The sequence below is a fragment of the Corvus hawaiiensis genome, chromosome 4 (assembly GCF_020740725.1).
Source record: "Corvus hawaiiensis isolate bCorHaw1 chromosome 4, bCorHaw1.pri.cur, whole genome shotgun sequence".
NCBI lineage: Eukaryota > Metazoa > Chordata > Aves > Passeriformes > Corvidae > Corvus > Corvus hawaiiensis.
This window is the reverse complement of record NC_063216.1, coordinates 19,714,335-19,734,193: the sequence shown is the minus strand read 5'-3', so window position 1 is coordinate 19,734,193 and position 19,859 is coordinate 19,714,335. Positions and strand designations below refer to the sequence as shown.

The 19,859-nt window shown below is 39.1% G+C and overlaps 2 long non-coding RNA genes across 2 annotated transcripts; both read right to left on the bottom strand.

The window, feature by feature from the left end:
• Positions 1-4,387: 4,387 nt before the first annotated feature.
• Positions 4,388-10,910, bottom strand: LOC125324341. The gene is made up of 3 exons (XR_007202942.1): positions 10,795-10,910; positions 8,797-8,994; positions 4,388-5,498 (listed from the first exon to the last, which is right to left on the bottom strand). It is a non-coding gene; the product is annotated as an uncharacterized LOC125324341 (long non-coding RNA).
• Positions 10,911-15,576: 4,666 nt separating this feature from the next.
• Positions 15,577-16,178, bottom strand: LOC125324342. The gene is made up of 2 exons (XR_007202943.1): positions 15,957-16,178; positions 15,577-15,839 (listed from the first exon to the last, which is right to left on the bottom strand). It is a non-coding gene; the product is annotated as an uncharacterized LOC125324342 (long non-coding RNA).
• Positions 16,179-19,859: the final 3,681 nt, after the last annotated feature.

The window sequence follows — 19,859 nt, the reverse complement described above, 5'->3', positions numbered from 1 at the left end:
GCACTGGTGTGCCTGGCCTGGGTTTCCCTCTTATCCTGCCTGCACTGCTTAGGGATACAGGAAGTTTTGAGGGCCAGGATGATCTTCTCCTCTGGCAACACAGCACCCACTGAGTTGGTCCACTGCTGAGAACTGTCACAAGGAACATCATAAACAACCAAGGAGACAGTCACAGCATTAAAAGGAAAAGCATCCTATCCTGGGCATCTGAACCTTCTCTGGTAGCTCTCAGGGACTGCTTGGTGTAAGAGAAATCTATTAAATGACAGAGTACCAGTGGGACAGATCCCAGTTCTGTCCCCTCCCCTTTTTTTTACTGTCAGAAAAATTCACTGAATTAGCTCAGACTCAGGTTATTTTTCTCAAGTATTTTACAGGGAACTAGTAATACAGGCTATATTCCTAGAGAAAGACCATACAATTACCTACAAATTCTTGGCCTGAGACCACGCTTGTAAATAAATCACAGATGAAGAACTGAGTCTCCTTAAAAAAGTGCTCCCATTGCTTAATTGCAATGATAATTATTGTGATCATAAGGGAAGCTGTTACAGACAAATGTAGCCGTCTGGAAAGGCTGGGGAAGAGGTTAATCGAGATAGTTCACCCTGGTCTAATTGTATAAAGCACAAAGTGACATAATTAAATACAGAGTCTCCACAAGCACCAGTGCTGTGCTGTATAAGTTTTGATGTCTCTAGAAATAACTGATAGAAGTTTGCTACTGTCACATAGGAAACCATATAGTAAAACTTAGACCTGAAATCATTAGATTACGGACTTCAGTGGCAGATGTGTAGAAGAAAACAAAATATCTAGTCCAGTCTGGTTTAAAAATAAGTTTATTTGGGGTCTGTAATTCTTTGGCTTCAAGGGTATCTAATGTAATCAAAATAATGAATATATGCATCTCCCTAGTTTCACGGGCATGTTAGGTGATCAAAATAGTGAATGTGCTTCCTAGGCTGACCTGTCTGTCTAGCTGTGAGCAAACTTTGTTGTGTATCAGTCTTCAGCTGTTGGGGTTTCTGTAATTATTTACTTTTTCACATTAAGTTGAAGTTAATTAATTCAAATTTCCATTAACTCTTCTGTGCTGCAATAGACCAAGTCATGTTGAAATAAAATGAACTTTTGAGGACCGCTGTCATGGTCTGTTTGGGTATTTCAGATTTATGGGACAATGCACTCTGTAAATGAAGCTTTATTTTATAAGCTCATTGAGAAAGAAAGGAAGAAACACAACAAACAGGGGCTCAATTGCCTTTGCACAGACTAGTCTGCCATGTGAATTCACTAATTCATCACATAAACTATGTAATGTTTCTTTCTAACATATTTCTAACATCTTTCTAACTTTGAAGTTTCTTTCTAACTCATGACTTGCAATTGACAACTTCTAACTCAACTCATGCCCCAATGTGCACAATAGTTACCTAACTGGTAGGGAGATGTTCATTTTCCCTCCTCTGTCACGGCACTAAGTATCCCTGGTATCACACCGGGAAGCACAACAGCCCCAGTGCAACTGCTGTTGGATCAGCTTCCAAAGCTTTTTGCTTAAACTGACGTTTTTATACCTTCCAGCATGGAAGTTTTGTCTGTGCTATTTCCATGACTTAGCAGATTCTGATGAAACTGCCAGACAATCACCATGCAAAGGCAGTGGCTGCAGGAGACAACAATCTGCAGGTGATAATGGCTGTGTAATGGTCCTTTACCTCCTCCTGTCCCACCTATTTGATATTCTTCCTTTGAACTAAAGACACAGCTCCCAATATACATCAGGCATGAGATGTGTTAGCCAAAAAACCTGACCTTATCCCTCTCTCCAAATACTTGAAAAGAAATTGTAATCATTTGGGAGTTGGCCTTTTCTCCCAGCTAGCAAGTAAAAAGAGGAAAAGGCCTTAAGTTGTAACAGGGGAGGTTTAGACTGGATATTAGGAAAAAAATCCTTCACCAAAAGGGTTGACAAGCACTGGAAATGTTGCCCAGGAAAGGAGAGAGTAACCATCCTTGGAGGTCTTTAAAAGCTGTGTAAATCTGGCAGTTAGGGATATGGTTTAGTGGTGGACTTGGCAGTGTTAGGTTAAGGGTTGGACTTGATGATCTTAGAGGTCTTTTTGACCTAAGTGATTCTAAGAATCTGTTAAGCTTTACCGGGAACTGTCAGGTTGGTGAGTCCCCAAACTCTGAGAAAACCATCACCTGGGTTTCTTATGGCTTTGGAATCAAAGAGGATAATTTGCTTTCTTGCAGCCAGACCACAGTTCTGTCAATGATAGCCACCATTTTGCAATACCTGATCAGACAAAAGTCCACTTTGAAGTCATTGTTACTATAGCCACGTGCAGGATTGGAAAAAACAGCTCTGTTTTTTTTCCTTCAAGTTTGAATATCAGGAGGAGTTTGGGGGATTTGTATGCATTTATTATACACAGAAGCTAGCTGATAGCTGTGATGTATTGATTTACTGCTCTAAAGCTGTTCCTGTATTATTTTATCACATTACAGATAAATTGCTGCTAAATTTGTGTAGACTTACTGTTTGATCAGCTGTCATCCAGTGTTTACACTTTGTTGTCCATTTCATAAGATTGGACTTTCTCCTGAATGTACTGCCACAGGCCTCTCACTGCTTAGTTCTAAAATACTGCATCCTAATGACCTTGAGGAGGATCACAAAAACATCGAATCGTTGACGTTGGAAAAGACCTTTAAGATTATGAAGTCCTACCATAAACCTAACACTGCCAAATCCACCACTAAACTAGGCTACAATGCTCTTAAAGGACATGATGATGAACTCCATGGGAGTGTTTGCAGTGTGTAGCTTCAGCTTTCTTCAACTGCCGGTGGTGAGGGCACAAGAAGCACTTTACCCTTCAGTATTTTGCCACACAATTTTCTGCCACTCTTTTCCACCCTCTGTGCCAGCATAGTTATTTGTGCAATGAACCAAATGAGGAACTTGATTGGGTTGGAAAATATTTAAGGACTGTTGAACCTAATGGATGACTGTTGCTTTAGACTGTTAGACTAATTTTACAGCTGTTCTGTATAATGTCTTTGGCCACGATTATCATTCTCACTGAAGTCCCCTTGCACTGCTGAAGTCAAGCAGAGGAAACAAACTAGTCCTTTGTTATTTAGTTTACTGTTATTTTCTATTTGCTTATGGTGCATGGACCTGTTTTACAATAAAGGATTAGCTTTAAGATATAGAAAATAACCTAATTCTCTGTGAATGTTGATTGTGACCGAGCATGACATTTGTAGATAGCCATGAAGTGAAGCAGTTTATTTGGCCTGGCAATAATCAGGTTGCTGTGTCTGATTGCAGCCTGTTCTGCAGTAATTTAATGCAGCCCAAGCTAAAAGCTCACCTGTGAGGGGTAAGTAAGTATGGTATACGGGAAAATACAACTGCAGTGTCTACTACTTATTCATATGTAAGCAGAGTTTTCAGCCCTGATGGCATAAGGCTGTAACTCAGGGTTTTATTTGCAGTGCTGTGTGGAAATGAAATAGTTTGAATCTCTTTTCAATGCCTACCTCTGTCACAATGATCCTGTCTGGATCGATTCTTGTTAAAAGTGCTGTGAAAATTAAAATGCTAATTATGCTGATGTCACAAGTTTCTTAGAACACATACGAAATTCTCACTATGTGAATGATACTTGTTAACGCTTTCTAGTGTTACAGTTACCTGCAGAATATTTTAGTGCTCGACCATAAATCATGAATGGGTGACTACCACAATCTTGTAAAAGGTTTAAAGGCATGTACTATAGTTAAATGCAACGGGAGTTTGCAAAGTCATTAACAGTCAAGGGAGGAGTGACTATTCGTAAAGACTATGCAGGCTTTGGTATTTAAAATCACCTCCCCAACCTATGAAGTTTAGCTGGTGCCTCAGTGGATTGATGACCTAAAACTTTGCGGGCATCTGGGAGTGGAGATGGATGTCATCTTTCTGCAGAAGTAGAGGCAACCGACACAGCTTATCAGTGATTACAGAGGACCAAATGAAGGGCCAGGGAGTGATGCTGGATGGGTGAGAACATATTTTGAAATCTGCGTAGCATTCCTTGTGCAGTGCTCAGATGCTGGCTTGCAGCTGTGTCCCTGCACGAGAGCCAGAGACATACACCCATGCCCACCCAAAATCCTTCATTCACCATGTGCTGGTTCTTCTCCATCATCTGACCTGGGGCTCAAATCAAACCTGATTTCTGCAAGGAAATCACAGTTGTGAGCACGTGCTGGTGCTTAGCCAACATTGAGGCTTCACTTGGTGGGAGGGGAGCCATGGAGAAGCAACCAGCATCCAGAACTGTTCTGCTAATCTTAACTAATGGAGCAACCTTCGACAAGAGGCATCTTAAGAAGGAAAAGTAGTTTTATTTTGTACGAGCCAGGTATCACTCAGGCACAGCACAGGCATCCTCCTCCTAGTTTTACTCATTCTTTCCTATCGGGAAGCTTCAAGGTGTGTCTGCACGTGGTCTGTCCAAAAATATTTGTGGTCACAAAGAGTTGGGGAAGCTCGCTATTCTCATAGTGTCTTCTGGGTTGTTCTTATTAATGGCAGCCATGTGGCTGGCTTGTGAACGTGTCTTTTACACATTTCAAAAGTTACCGTGATATGTGTTTGTCTCTCCTTTTGTCCCACCTGTGTGAGTCATTAGGTAAAACTGCTGATTAACTCACTGCTCTTTAGTCTCTTTCTGGGTGTAGGCTGTTGTATTTAGGTTGTCCTTTGTTTTTCTCAGTCTGGGTGTTTCTGTAAATAGAAACTGCAGATAGTTGTGCCAGAGACTTTATGATCTACTAATTTAGATGCCATTAACGCTTGCTTTTCTTTCATGGCTTTTTCTTCCACTTCTTCCTGTTCTCCCACATCCACACATTTCCACTTTTGCTCTATCCATACCAAGACTGATATTTCTGCTACAGCTCATCACAGAGTTGTGTGCAATGTTTCTGCTAAACTTGGGATCTAATGGGTCTGGGAAGGCAGAGGAATGAAATAAGTGCTTGATGTTATTTTCTATTGGAAAAATTTCCTGCCAGTTATGGCAGCAACTCAGGATTGTTTCAGCTTCACAGGGAGCAGTGCAAATATCAACTTCTAAAATTAAAGGTAGCTCATGTGAATGCGCAGAATCATGATAAAAGAAGCTCAGTACACCTGTGTTCTGACTCTGCTTACACACTTGTCTCCTTCAAAGAATAGGTGTAGAAAGGTGGTTGTTCACTTTCTCACCCTGCTGCCCAAGGAAATGCCTGGGCAGGCTGCAGATGGCCCAGTGGGATAGACTTGCACCCAAACAATCAAAAGCAGAGATTCACTGGCTTGCCAAATGGCATGGTATTCCTGAAGAGGAAGGAGTTCCAGCTTCACACAGGGATGCAAAAAGGAAGTGGTTGAACGGTCATTTATTCTAGAGGAGACATATATAGGAATCTACCAGAGAGAAATGTGGGCTTTCCTGGAAAAAAAAAAAAAAATCAGTCCTTTGTCATCTCATGCTATGCTAAAACATAAAAATAAGAAAAATGACCTGTCCTTACAAGGAGGTTAGAGATACTAATTAATGTTTGTGAAGCACTAAGTAGTATAGCAATAAATTACATGGGTGATCCTATGAGGATGTTACTAATTGTGTATTCAGGCCAGAGTTTGAATAGGATATAGTAAATGAGGCATGAGGCCGTGCACTTAGCAGTGAGGATAAAACAAGCTAATGAATCGTTGCTCGTTAAATGTATGCCATCCATGTGCACAGAAAGGCTAAAGGTACTGTGTAAAAAGGTACATGTTATCCTGTAATTGAAGGTTTTACAGTGCATGTAAGAGTTACAAATTTAATTTGTCTGGGAAACTTTAAATCAGGCATTTTCTATCCTTGGAAACACAACTTTGCAACCCTGACACTTTTTGAATAGAGGCTTTTTATGGAATTCAGTAGAAATTGTTTAAATATTGTGTTTCCCCTGCTTGTTTTGCCACACTTGGCACTGAGCTCCTTCTCCCATGCTGCCTTCGCCATCTGGAACAGACTAAATGGCTTTCTGAGTTGCCTTAAATCCCATCACCAAATCCTATCTTCCAGGCCTGTAATTCCTGTCCATCTTTCTCATAGGAGAACTCAGTCCCATTTCTTGACCAAGCTTGGCTCCATTAAACTTAGATCTCTGTCAGGTCTTGCCTTTTTTTCTCTATTGCATTTTTATACCACAAAGACATGAATCTATAAGATGTTAATACATCTGCCTACATTTATTAAGGTAAAATGAGACCATCAGGGATTTAGTATTCTGAAGTTTTCCACGTCAGATTAATTAGTTCAGAGAAGTGTTTAGTTCAGTCTAAATTAGGTTTTAATGAAATGGCAGCAAACTGACTGACTATCTATGGAAACTCAGACTGACTGTTCTCTTTCTAAAGAAATTGGAATTCCAGTACCCTGTTGAAGATAAAGGTAAATGAAAAGCAGGGAATCAGATTGCATCCAGAATTGGATATCATCCAATATGTTTCAGTTTGGTATTGTAGATATATTATAAATACAGGCAACAGGAAATAAATATCCAACAGTAAAATGGGTATTAATCAAGTGCAGTACTGATACCTAACTTTCCCCCATGCTCAGCTTGTACCATTTCTTTATGTTTAGGTGGAGCTTGAGTGACTTTAGTCATATATACCTTTGATCGGTGTAAAAATCCCCTTGCTTTGCTTTTAAAGGAACAGTTAAAAAAATGTAGAGCTCGTGCCCAGTGAGGGGTGGTTGTGCCTTCGGGATGGAGGTGTCTGTTAATATTACAACTGTATCATGAACCAAGTTCATCCAAGGAGACCAATTTCACCATCGAGTTCCCCTCTCTGCAAAGATTTCAATAGCACCTGGCGGCAGTTTCTCCACACTGCTCCACCCATTCCATCCCCCTTAGCAGATGCTTGGCAGTTTCTCCACACTGCTCCACCCATTCCATCCCCCTTAGCAGGTGCTTACAGCTGCAGACCGTTTGTATGGGGAATCACTGCTCTGAGCAGCAACTGTATTTTACCCTTTCATTTCTGTACTGGCATAACCTCTGTTAGGATGTGAATATAACTCCTCAGTTTCCTCCAATCCTACCCCCAGTCATCTGTCCATGGGGTCGCCAGGCATCTTTCCACACCTGTGGCACAATGATCTTTCTGATCAGCACTTTAAATAATGACTTTCTAATATAGGGTAGAAATGCAGGGGATATTTTGACAAGTGCATCCACAGAAAGTGGAGATGGCACTTGGTGTCCTTTGATCTTTTGTTTCTAATTTGTTTTTACGCTAATTGTTCTAGTGTTTTGTTCCTTTACATCATTTATCCACCATTACTTGATAATATATTAGGTTATTTTGTTTTCCACTAAATTTAGTATCTCAAACATTTTGGTTCTTCTCGTCACTCTGAATTTGTCAAATTGCCACCAGTGTGATCCCTCTCTGCTTTGGATAAGGCTGGTGGAGTGATGGTATTATCTCCACCCTCCTGAGCCTCTGTGGCTTGGCAGAGATCAAATGGTCACATCCTGCGATTTTTCCTGGGACCACAGAACCAGTGATTCTTCAGACACTAAAAACTCTCTTAAATGTGAGATTCTCAGCCTGAGAAAAGGCATTCAATCATGTACCATGCAAATTCAAAATTAATTTATATGATATTCACTGTGGTCTGTGTTCTTTTAAAAAGAAAATAACATTAAGACAGCATAGAGATGAAATTGAAAGAAAGGAAACCAACCCTTCCCTGCTGACAAGCTAATTTTCAGTGCTTGAAGAATTACAGAGTGAAGTAAAATTATTTTATTGCCTTCTTTCATCATTATGCCACAGTACTAATTATGCTCCTGGTGTTCTAAAGTTTATAATGCTATTTCCTGTCACTGAGTTCCTATTTCTTTATTAAATTAATTATTTAAACACATACTTTATGCTGCTAGTGAGGCCCTGGTAGCAGACTATCATCTTACAATGACACCAGTGGGTAAGTTTTCATCCACTGCAAAGATAGAAATGATGGAACAATGGCTGTATAGAATAGAAACCGTAGAAAAGTGATTAATATTTTTCAGAATGATCAGCATATGCTGCCACAGAGTGAATATGAAATCATCACATTTTAATATGGAAAACTGATGACGTCTAGAGCATAAATAATAAAAGTTACACAAACATATCTTGGCATGCATATAAGAGACTAGAGTATGGAAGGCACTATACATCCTAAAGGATACTTGCTTTGCTGCAATCACTGCTTTGCATAGACTTCAGGAGGAGTGACCTTTCATTTCAGCCACTACTCCCAGCTGACTTCAGAAAGATCTAAGGAATTTCAATCAAGAAATGAGCAAATCTGTGATAAAGATGGACCCACTGCCACAGCTCTGATAAGCTCAGGGCTTAACATGGAACAAAGGGTCATTGCTCTCTGGTCTGGGAAGTGTTAGCAAACTGCTTGTGAGTGTAGGCAAGCTTAATAATGACAACCAGCTTCAAGGTGCCTCCCGATCACTGCTAGAAGGAGAAGTATGAAATATGACTCTGTTCTTGTTAAGAGTATAATAAAGTTATGGACAGAGAGAATACACAATTGAAGGATAACCACCAAGGAGAAACAGTCCCTCATGGGAACCATGCTTGTGCTACTAAAGGGAGTGCCTTATGGCAATTTAATCAAATGGCCAACTGCAATAAGTCTTCAAAAACATTTTAATGTAGTCCTTAAAGCAATGTTGTACCTTTTCCCCAAGGCTCCTAGAAGCCTTTTGGCAGCTGGGGATTTCTGCACAGAAGCCACCCCTGTGGCACCTCTAGGATTGGAGCTGCCAAAGGTGATGGCAAAGGGTTTGGCACTGCTGGCTGAAATGCATCTGGGGATGCGCTGGGGAGAAGTCCTTGGCCAGGGAGGAGTGGTGAGTTACTGCAGCTCCTTTGCTCTGTTTGAACAAAGAGAGGCAAGTTAGGGACCAGGGCTGGAGGTTAGCAAACGCTGAGCCCATAGGAAATTCCAGCATTAAGACTAAGGCTCTGCTATTAAGGAACGCATTTACACCTGAATGAGGTCTCCAAACATAGGATGCCTGTCATCAGTGCACTCACCTGGCAAAATTTAGTGGTGCACGTTCCAACCATACTTTCAGCAATTGTCACAGGCTTGTTTGCAGACACGGTCAGACCTGACTTTGGAATCTCTACTTCCATATCCGTATTTTTCTCTCCATTCAAGGATTACAGGTGCCACTCCCGATAAAGCCATTGGAAATCACACCCAAATATTTGGGAACAGAAACCTAGCCTGATCACTTAAAGCCAATGTAGCGTTTTCCCGAAGTCTTTCAGATAAAATCAGAAAGTTGTTTACATTTTAAATAAATTGATGGTAGACTGTTTTATTTTTAAGGAAAAAGGTTTTTTTCTTTTTTTTTTCCTCTCAGTAATTACAAAATTTCTGGTATTGACTGAAACAGTACATAAGTGAGGCAGATCATGGAAAAAAAAATTTTAAGAGCTTTGTCACTGTCTTTCCTGTCCTATTACTCAACTTAAGTGTTCAACCTCTTCTGTGTGAAGACCACTAGGTTAGACAAATCATTGTAGTGATTTTGTCATACAAGCAAATGCTTAAGGCAAATTTAGATCATCAGAATAATTTCCCATTTTTCCTACATTTATAGATAGTTTGTATCTTATTTTCTGTCCCGTTGCTAATTATCTTAAAAGGGGCTTTGTAATAGAAAAGGATTTTTGTCACCGAACCAGTCATTTTTCTGGCACACTGCACTGCTAGTAATGCAATTGCTTAACTAAAAATTGGTGCAGCTTTAACGTCATAACATAATCACTCATTTCTTTGCCTTTCATTCTAATAATGTAAGACATAATGAACTCTTGGTAGATATAGTAATATCCCATAAGTATTTCTATAGGATTTATGTTGTCATTTAATATTATTTCAAAGGAAAAAACATAATTCTTGCCATTTTGCTCAGCTACCCATTTTGTGATTTTTTGTTCTCCTACTATCACTGAAAAGAAATGATCAAATTAACCATTTTAACAAGCATTTGCTAGTTGTGCCTACATACTATTCATTTAAATGACTTGTGAAATCAATCAAATCATGGGGCCTAGTCTTCTTTCCCTGAATAATGACTTCAAGGAAGATCCACCTCCTCTCCGGGAAAGAATGGATAGCTGGGAATGCTCAGGGGAATAAAAGGATTTAAAGCACCGCACATAAAAGGCTGAGTAGAGGAGTCTTTGAAAATAAATGCAGGCTTCAACAAAGGATGAGAAAGAAAAGGGTACAGAGGGAGGGGCTTGATGTAGATATGGACAGTGCATACAGAAGAGGCTGATGAGGAGATGCATAATACCCCAATCGAATGAGCTGTAGGTGCTGAGCTATAGGCTGAGGAAAATGCATTTTGATGAGGGGCATAGGATATGCAGAGACTGGCTGTGGCTGATGGGGTAATGAAGAGACCTCAAAAGGAAGCCAGTCTGGAAAATTAACCTAATTCTCTTAAAACAAAGCGTTTGCATTTCCACTAGTATGCAATGAGCTGTTCTTCACAATCAAAAAATTATGAAGCTGAGAAAAAGAGATGAGGTCCATTTAATATTTTAAAAATCACAACAACTCTTTTTCCCATATCCCTTATTTAGGGTTAATTGAATTAAAAGGCACCCAGTTTGTCATTAACCCAGAGTGGTGAAAAGAATCATAATATTACCTCACAGTTACACAGCTTCTGCCTGGATTTTTGCATTGGTAGCAAAGTCTTTCTGGAAGATTTTCTTAGAGCAGGACTGAAGTAGCTGTAGCATTTCTAGTGAGTGTTTACATGCACTTCTCCAGAAAACAAACAAACATAGAAATGATAAAAGAAGATGGTGAGTAATATTCTTAGATTAGCATCCTTAGAGTTCAAAACATTAAAAAAAAAATTAAGCTATTTTTTCAGTTTTTGTTGTTTCAGTAAGTTGTTGGTGGGTTAAACATGTAATTAAAAAGGAATGCACACATGGTTAATACTTTTAATTGTGTCAGAGCTAACAACTTTGTGGAGATATGCAAGATCATCATCACCGCCTGACAAAATTCCAATCATGTATATTCAGCCACCCCCAATTATTGAAGTAACAGTTGAGTCATGAGACTTACTCATGGATATTTGGCATTACTCTCCACTGACATTACCTATCAGACCAGACCAGTCATGGGTCTGACCAAGTACTGCAACGACAGTGTTTTTCTAGGAGTGTTTGCAATGCTTTGTGAAGATCATGTTTGAGCAGTTCAATAATTTTGGTCTGGAAGAATAAAAATGCCACTGTTGCTCCATAATACTTTGTTGAGACTCAAATGCTGCAGTGTTTTCTGAATATAAGATACAAATTTTAAAATAAATGAAACGCTTGGGACTCTGCTGACTGTGACAGACAGGATAACCAGTGGTGAGTGCTTTTGGATGCTGAAGGGCATCATCAAGGCCATCTTCTGTGAGTTGGTGCCATACTTTCACCATCCTCACATGAGATTTCAGAACCCAGAGCCATGTCCAAGTAAATGACTGCCATTCTTTAGAGTCTTGCAGCCTCTGACCATTATTCCTTGGTCACTAATTCCTTTGAGGTGAGCAAGTATGCCACAGGTAAAGAGGGTATGGAGATTTTGTCCTCAGTAGTGCTGTGGGTGACATCTGAGAAGTTCTTCAAGACTTTAGTCTCCAAGACTTCTGAGAAAGAAGCTTTGATAAGATTCTTATCTTATTCTTCTACTTCCAGCCTACTGCAGCTACATACATAAGGCTTTGCTCAACCTCTGAGACTGCCACTGGGTTATTGTGCCCCTTGAAAAACTCCACTTTCTATCATAGTACACATTTGTTGGAAATGTAATTTCTTTGAGGTTGCAGACTGCAATTACTTGAGTGTTTTTGGCAGGTGTGAGAGGACACTTCCAGTGTGGTAGAGGAGATAGAAGTGTGGGGAAAATACAATACAAAAACGATGGGTTCAGCAGCAAAAGACAGAAAAATGAGAAAGGAAGGGTTTCAGATCTAAAATACGGATGACTGAGGATAAAGCAGGATGGATAGACACTGCTAAATTGATTGAGGATAGGAAGTTGGCAACAAATAGGAAGATACATGCAGTACCTGACTATGCAACCTCCTTCATGCTCTGAGGCCACTCTTCAGGGTCTGACAGCTTTGGGGAATGCATGTACCTTAACTACATAGGGGAGGTTCTTGTCATGGAAAGTGCACATGAGGATTTAGGACCAATTACTCCACTGAGTGTTGGAATGCTGTAGAGTTCTGGTTTCATGCAACAGGAATCTGCTTTGTGCACATCAATATCACTTTGAGAAACCAGTTAATATGTGACAAATGGGTACAGTCTGGGTATTTGCTTCAAAACTACCCTATTGCTGTGAACTGAATTACTAAGTTAACAGAATGGCTGTGCATGTAAGTGCATGAATATGTCTCTTCATGACCATGAGCAAGATTATTATTATTATTATTATTATTATTATTTATTTTCCTTAAGGGTTGAAAAGGCACATGATTAAAAAGAAATAATATGATTACAGCTTATGGTTTCTGGCTTTCTGCAAAATGGAGAAAATGAAAAAGAACATTTTGTTAACAGGACAGCTTTGCAACAATACAAAGAACTGCATTCATACTTTGCTTTTCTGCCATGTTGTAAATATTTCAACCCCAAATAAGTTCGTGTAGTAGCTGACAAATGTATTGATTTCGTAAGTATAAATCTTTGAGCAATGCCATATGCTATTTTTTTTTTTAAGACCAAATGAATTGAAAGATCTGCAGCCCTGAGGAAGGAAGGAAATAGTAACCATCTGTGAAAATTGATTTCTGTATTTACACCATAATGGTGAATTATCTGCATGTCCTTTGATTAAAGGTTAACTTTTGTTGGTTCCCTAAACGCTAAAGAATACAGTTTAAGGCTTCAACTTAGCAGTGTCTGAAGCTCTGCAGAACTGACACTGATAGGCCATAGCATCTTGAAAATAAGCCCTTTTGTAGCTTTCATGGGAGTAATTTTCTTTCATGTACTAGTACTGCTAAGTTTAGCTTGTGGTTAGGTCTCTCAAACCATGGCCAGATGAGCAGTTGTGGCTGGGAACAGACTTCCCTGCTCTTGCCCTGCACCTGTGTCCTGTCCATCAGCTGTGATCTGGAAGCTGTGGAGCTGGTTGAGACGAGGGTCAGGGGTTTTCAGCAGCAGTGGAGATCCACTCTTGTGCCTGTCTAGCTCCCAGACTAGCCTGAATCTCAGCATCCCTTAGCACACACAGTTCGCTTTGTTTCTGTTGGGACCCTGTCCGAACTATGACCTTTGATAAAGAAATTTCATCTTCGTGAAGGCTTCAGACATCTTCTACAGTAGATCTCCTTTTTCTTATCATGCATCCTACTATAACTCATGCAGTAAAACTAGCAGGGGAGACTTGGATTAGTTTAATATGTGATGCAGCTTTCAAGAACCCCCAGAATATAGCAACATCATCTTCCGTCAGTAATGATCATGAAGGCAGTCTCAAATGCAGGATTTGGATTGCCTATTGATGATTGCACCTGTTTGTTATCTCATTTGTGAAAAGTAGAGATCTGAAAGATGAATTAACACCTTTTGCTCCTCAGTGCAGAACTATTCTCTGTATTTGATTCTTCTCCTAGCCTATCATATAGAAAAGCTCATAAAAATGGCACCAAGACAGTTCACTGTTAATGAGTATTTTTTGATGTAATATTTCACTACATTTTTAAGGGTGAATTTATAGCTGATCACACATTTTTTCCTAGTGAAGATAGGCTATAAAGTAACATCTGGCAAAAGGGGTTTTCCTGTAACTTCTTTGTTTTGTGGAAGATGGGTCTGTGCACCATCTCCTGAGAATTCTGAGCTGAGCAAGACTAACCAATAAACATAACTGTAGCAGAGATCTGGACTGAGAGCAATGCCCTCACAATAAGAAACCCATAGAAGCTGTTGCAGCAAGACGAGATATGGTTTGCAGAAGTTCTGAAGCTCAGTTATATTTATCCCACAAGCTGTCACCAGTGTGGCCATGCTGTGAAGAAGCACAATACCTAAGATGGACTGGTAGAGAACTTTACTGTAATTTCACTGCAACATCAAATCTTCAAAAAATATGTGTACAGATATTCCTGTGTCTCTGTCACTCCACTATTTTATTGAGCTAAAGTCATGGTCCTTCAGTTTCTCTCAGCAGTCCACTAAGCAGAAACATGAGATCCAAGAAAAATTCTACCTAAGAAAGGGGTAGAGATGGAGGATTATTGAACTGAAGTGTGTGAGGCAGGGAGTGGCAGAAAGAAGCTCCTTTTTGGTACGGTTTGTCACTTTTATTCCTCTGTGAGCTAATGCCTTTCTCTGTTCATGCTTCACTGATTCTCTCTCCCACTAGGCTCAAATTCTGCCTCTCAGCAGTCAAGGGGTATGGGTAATAAATCCTGAATGCAGGCAAGGGGTGCTTAAGATCAGGAATGTCAGTCTGCAGGATGAACCAAAAAGCTGGATACCCTGGCTGAAGTCTGCCAAGGCTCAGAGGAGCACAGCAGCATGCCAGATCCTCCCTGGATTTGAGTGTATCAGCCTGGTAAGTGCCCAGAAAGGGGGCCCAAACTGCAGTGCTGCTGTTGTGGTACACTATCACTACTACAGTGGTTTTACTATAGAACTCGTCTCAAAACCAAATCAGATTCCCAAGCTAATACAGGACAAAGCCTTGAAGACAAATAACAATGTATTTTAATAGTGCATTTCTTTTTACCAGCAAACATGAAAAAAAGGCACAGTGATTCCAGATTACAATGTTAGAGATGCATGAAGAACATCTGTCATTATGACAGAATCATAAATCATTGTGCTGAAATCCTGACACGCCTTTTCTTCATTGGCAAAGTAATTTTTTAAAATGGGATATAATTAAGTTGCTTAGAGCCACATATTACCTATTTTAAACCTATTTTTTTTTCATGTGAAAACTGTCAGATGAAACACACTGGTTTTGTTTTGTTTTTAAATGAAGTTAATAAAAGAACCTGACCACTGTTTATCATAGCAATTGAAAGCTCTGCTAGGAACTGTCCCATGTGAAGAAATTATAAGGAAAATAAACCTGTGAGTAAGCGAAACCATGCTGTAGGTGCACCAGCAAACCATCCTGACATGGAAGACAGATAAGTAGTAAGAGACCAGTATATCTGTATCAGGAATTCTCCAGTGACTTGAATATCAAAAAGGAAATCCTACAAAGAGTGAAATCAAGGGCATATAAGATGATGGGTAATAAAGCAGTGGCATAAACATCTAGGGATAAAACTAGAAAGAATCAGTCACAAAATGACTTACAACTTTCCTGGAGCATAAAATGGAAGAAAGAGAGGTTCTTAAATACCATGAAGTTAGAGGAAGAGAAGGGCAGAGGCACAAATAACAGATACCCAGAGTTGAGGGAAATGTTTATTAATTTTGCTACTTTCTTCACATACACATAAACATTAATGATAGGTATTTAACAATGCTATTTTTTTAACAGAATGACATATGCCAGAGTAGGGGAAAAAAAGTAAAAGAATGTTTGAGTAAGTCAGACGTACGCAAGCCTCTAGTGCTTGCTGAAATTCACTTAATACCCACTGGCCTCTTGACTTATCTCTGAGAGTTCCTGAAAGAGTGGATAAGTCACCAGGGCCTACAGCAACTATGTAGCCTAAGATGGAAATACAGTCAGCATCATACCTACAATATTTGGTAATTATCAGAAATCTGACATTACAATATACATTTTGAATAATTTTAAACAAACTATTTTAAACCAAACACCCACTTGGTTTAAAGCCTTGCTCTTCATTAATTCTTCCCATTGTGGCACCTGGGTTTTAAAAAAGGAAAAGAAAAAAAAATTTAGTAAGGTTTTTGTTTCTTAAATTTGGCATTCTCAGCAAGCTTAGATTTCAACACCCTTAAGAAGTTGTTGGCTGTTTGCAGGGTTATAACTGCTCCTGCTTTTAAAAATGGGAAAGGAAGAACCTAGGGAATTACAGAGTACTCTGCCTAATGTCAATACCGAGAAAGATAATGAGACAAATTATTGAGAAGTAAATTCATACACGCCATGAGAAGAAGGTGATAAGAAGCGTCCAACACGAATTTGTCAAACTAATCTAATTTCCTTCTTGAATAAGGCAACTGGTCCAATAGATAAGGAAAAGCACTTCAAATGACTGTACGTAAGACCCAAGATGTATCTTGACCTGAGTAAGGCTTTGACATCGTCCTGTATGCTCATAAATGAACTGGGGAAAGCTGTTCCATTTGAAATCACCCCTAATTCAATCTACTGTCAAAAGTAAACCTAATACCTGGCTGTTGGTAGCTGCACTTGGAGATGTCTTGCACAGCTCCTAATGGATACACATCTGTTAACATTTCAATATAGACTTAGATGACAGAATTTGAAATCATTATAAGCTTGGTAGGTGACAACATGTAAAGATTTGCAAAATGTGCTCAAGGACAGAATTAGAATTCAAAAATGTCCTGATAGGTTGTGAAATCCAACATGAAAAATTTGAACAAAGGCAATCGCAGAGGGCTACATTTGGGAGGATGAAATCAAAAGCGTAACCACAAAATGCCACTGCAGATAAAGATCTAATGATTAATGAGGGCCATGAACGAGCCAACAGTGTGATACTGCTGAGGAAAAGAGATAAATGTAATTCTAGATTTTCTTGAATTGTCTGCTCAAAACAGTGTATGTTAGATGGGATAATTAGCATGCTCTTCTTGGCACTGGTGAGGCCTCAGCTAAAATACTGTTTTACTCTGAGGCACCATAATTTCAGAAAGATGTAGATCAGCTGGAAGCAATCCAGAGATCAACAAGGATGAAGATTGGAAAATTGGATCCATAAAGCAAGGTTGCAAGTTCTAGTTTTGTTTTAATCTTTAAAAAAAAAAGGTTATATGGTGTTCAACAGTCTTTGAGTACATAAAAGGCTATTACAAAGAGGGTAGTGTTATGTTTTTTCATGCCCCCTAATGACACACAGAATGTCAAGGAAACCTTTTTCAGCTGTACTATAATAAGCATTACAGTAACACATTCTAACTAGAAGAAAAGATTATTGCTGGAATATATTACCCAAGAAGGTTGTATAATACTTGCCATTATTGATTTTAGATACAAATCAGAAGGACTGTCATCTCAACTTATCAAGACAGTTGTGGACTTTCTTTGAAGTTAGGAGATGGACCAGGTGCGTGTTTTGTAGCAGGTGGCTGAGATCACTGGAACTGGGACAGAGCATACAAATTATTACAGGGTAATCCGTAACATATTTTCACTAAGAAAGCACTTGAAAATTCCATGTGTGGTTTTGGGCATAGTCAGTTGCTGTTATGGAATATTGAACAGTTGTTCTCTGGTTTTGTTTTTTTTTTAAACATCTTTCCTTTGACTTTGTGTTGTGGGATTTTTGGTTTGTTTTACCTCAGGAAGGCTTGGTACAGCTTTGATTAAAAATATTGAGGAATAAGAAATTACATAACCCCTTGAGATCCCATCCAAATCTATATTTCTATGATTCATGTGCAACCTACTGTCTTTTTCTAAGCTGTTGAAGAGCTTTCCAAGCACAAGTTAATTATTAAACTAGTTCTTTTCCCAGGGCAGTAATGACCTAATCATTTATGATAGTGCTCAAATAAGGAATTAAACAAACATATCCAGAATAAACACAGATCAAATCATCTTTGCCAATGGAAAAGGACAAAATCTTGTTTTCATGCCAGTGGGTCTGCAAAACAACGGCACAGATACAGATGTCAGTAAAACTAACAAATGCAGACTTCTCAACCTGTGAGAAATTCTCTGTTTTAGTAATTCTTTTTATTCAAAATTCTAGGATGTTTTTTTATTTTGGAAAATCAGAAGAATGGGAATGAGAAAAAATGCAAGTGTTTTGAAAAGGTTGGAAGGTTTTGAGGGCTTGAATTACAACTGAACATTTCAACATTCAAAACCCAAAATGTTGCAGTCATGGTGTACCATATAAATATCTATCTATCTATCTATCTATCTATCTATCTATCTATCTATCTTAGCTAGGGGAGCACAGAGCCCTCGTATACACAAGAAAATGCAAACCAGAATTACTGTGCAAGTAAAATAGCATTCTGCAATATGATATTTTTTGTGTTAGCTCAAAATAAATCTCTTTAAAATCATACTCACAAAGGAAAACTGAGCAAACCCATTTATTTTTCTATTTTTTTAAAATTACTTAAAACTAAGGTTTTTTTTTCAGAAAATATACTCTTTGCTAGAAATTCAAACCCATATAAAACTTCTGAAAAATTCTAGTCACTAATAAGTATGAAAAGAACTGGCTCAAAAATGTTTTCTAGAGGAATCTGTGCTCATCAGAGTGGACTGTAGTGTTGACCAAAATATGACTGTGAACTGGAAGTGTTTGCAGTCACCATTGTTATTTTAGTCTAGTAAAAAGATGATCCTCAAAGATAGGATCAGGGTTATGACTTCCCAGAAATTCAGAAATATTTTTAGGTTTGGTGTTTATAGGCTATACTTCAGTCAATATCCACTGGTTCTTTTGCTTTTTTAAAACTATACATAACGTTTAGACACCAGAAAAATTATTTCATACTGCACAAGAATTTTCTCTCTTATGAAAAAAACACTGGAGCTCGTGAATTTTGCTGTGCAAATGGGTAAATACTGACATAATACATCTGGCTTGCATCAGGTAAATCATTAGACACCCTACCCTTGGATCAACACTTGCAGAATTTCAAGGACCCTGGGACAAACATGTCAGGTGTCAAGGACAGGCTTAATCGCAAAGCACAGGGAGGGACAATTAGACAATGGGGGTTGGGGTAGATGACCTTTAAAGGTCTGTTCCAAACCAAGCTCTTCTATGATTCTATGACCCAAGAGAAGAGAACTCAGCTGAGCTGAGCTTGCTCAGGGCAGCCCCAGTGAGACGATTCCATAGCTGGGACCTGTAAATCTGAAGGTGGACTCTTTGGTTTGCAGGCCAGCGTGTTGGTACAGCCTCACTGCACACGCCAACAGACTAAAGTGTCTTAAGCGGCTTAAATAGCTTTAAGTAGCTTTGAAGACTTAGATACTTTAAGCTTATAAAGCAGTTTAAGCTGCTTAAACCACTCTAGGACTTTAACAAGGGCCCCACGATGCCGCTCCTTGCCTGGTGAGTGAAACAAAGCTGGCTGCAGCTCCCTCGCCATCGGCTGGAAGGATGGATCTGCAGGGTTGCCACAGATCCAGCCAGGAATCTGCTGATATTGACATACTTTTTCAATGATGATGTATAAAATAATGCATCATATACTTTCTCCCCTTGGTTAACTCATTGTTACTTTCTTTTCTTTTAGCTACTTCACTTCCCCAGCCCCCTCTGGGCATTTTTTTTTCTATTTTTGGCCATTTAGCTCAGGTTCTTTCAGTATCTCTTTTCTGTCTAATTAATTCTTCCTAAAGAGATCAGTGGACTGCTCTTACTGCAGTGGTACACTTTCATGAAGAAAACACATCTCAATTCAGCCTATTCAACCCACAGAGCCGTGCTGGGGGTAATTGTTCATTTGTATCATGATGGTTTAACCTAAATCTAGAACTCTTTTTCTCAGAAGAAGGGCATGACTTGATAGAAGCATTGTGGAAAAACCCAACTGTGTAATC